This window comes from Galeopterus variegatus, unplaced genomic scaffold (assembly GCF_000696425.1).
Source record: "Galeopterus variegatus unplaced genomic scaffold, G_variegatus-3.0.2 Scaffold70658, whole genome shotgun sequence".
In the NCBI taxonomy this organism is placed as follows: Eukaryota; Metazoa; Chordata; class Mammalia; order Dermoptera; family Cynocephalidae; genus Galeopterus; species Galeopterus variegatus.
In genome coordinates this window covers 1-1,382 of record NW_007796769.1, presented here as the reverse complement: position 1 = coordinate 1,382, position 1,382 = coordinate 1, and the positions used below count along the sequence as shown (strand labels likewise).

Below are 1,382 nucleotides of genomic sequence, written 5' to 3'. Positions count from 1 at the left end.
GGCAGAGGAGCCGGGCCGGGGGGAGGGGCGCCGGGGGCGTGGGGAGGGGGTGGGGAGGCAGGGGACAGGTCCGAGAGGACGCCGCGGTGTGGACCCGGCTGGCCAGGATCGATTGGCTGCTCAGCGGTGTGACCGAGCAGCAGAAGTTCTGCTTTTATTGGATTTAACTTGTTGGCGTTTACATAGCGCACGGCTATCAGCTGCCCTGTGGGACCGCGGCTCCCTCGAGGAGTCTCGGGCGGGCGCTGAAGGGACAAGGAGAGGCCTGAGGGAAGCTCCTGGCTCCGTCCTCAGGGCGATGAGATCTCATTTCCATTCCAGGATGGGGGCGGGGTGCAGGCCGGACACTGCAGCCCCCGCATTAGTGCAGGGGTCGGACTCCGCTGACGACTGGCCAGGGTGGGCTGCGGGCCACCGTCTGGGAGGCCGCAGCGTGGGGTCGTCGTGGCAGCCAGCGGAGTTGGGGCCGTCGTTTATTCCTCCGAGCAGGACCCTGGGCAGGTGCAGCGGGGGACATGCTAGGACCAGATGTGAAGCCGGGGCTGCAGAGACAGTGTTGCCGGTGGTGGATCAGTCACTGTGTTACCACCTGGGATTGACTTCCAAGAGAGGCGCGGGGCTGAGGGGCCCCGACCCTGTCCACTCCCTCCTACTTTGTGCTGCCCTTTCTGCCAACATCCTGGGAGGCCCTGGGGCTCCCTCCTGAGTACGACTTAATCCTCAGCTCAGAAGCTCCCGCCCTGGGGGGAGACATGCCATGCCGGGACAAAAGACAAAAGCAGGTAAAGGAAACAGCAGGCAGCCCTCGCTGGCCTGGCCCCCACCGCACGGGACCCTGTGACAAGGACAGTCCCAGGGAGGCAGGGCCGACAGAGGGGGCGGGGGATGCAGCCCCAGCCCCCTCCCTCCCCGACCACCCCTCGCGCCTGTCTGCACCGCCCCGCGGTCAGCAGGACGAGCACGGCTGCTCCTGCCTCTCAGGAGTGGGGACTGTCCTCGCACGCCCGCCCGCCACCCAGCCGCACGGTCAGCACCTGAGTCAGACGTGCTCGCTGGTGCCGCCCGGCCCTGCCTGCAGGTTCAGAGCAGTCTCCCAGCAGCCTCTGCCTGCGGGCAGCTCACGTCCCTGCGTGGGAGACACACAGCAAACAAGTGCCATAGATGGCAGAGCAGGGGGAGGGCAGGGGAGCCGGCCCGTGTCGGGCAGCGCGGCTGTGCCAACACGTCACCACAGCCAGGGTGGACACTCGCCTGTTGCGCACGGTTCCGAGGCTGTGAATCTGGGATCCGAGGTGTGGTGTGTGGGCTTGGCCTGTGGGCTGTGCTCTTGTTCTGAGTGTGGTAGGGGTGTCTGAGTAGGTGATGGGTCCCTCTGGCTGCCA

At 66.8% G+C, this 1,382-nt stretch overlaps 1 long non-coding RNA gene across 1 annotated transcript; it reads right to left on the bottom strand.

The window, feature by feature from the left end:
- Positions 1-108: 108 nt before the first annotated feature.
- LOC103584626 lies at positions 109-1,334 on the bottom strand. Its single transcript, XR_550002.1, has 3 exons — positions 1,252-1,334; positions 1,035-1,126; positions 109-542 (listed from the first exon to the last, which is right to left on the bottom strand). It is a non-coding gene; the product is annotated as an uncharacterized LOC103584626 (long non-coding RNA).
- Positions 1,335-1,382: the final 48 nt, after the last annotated feature.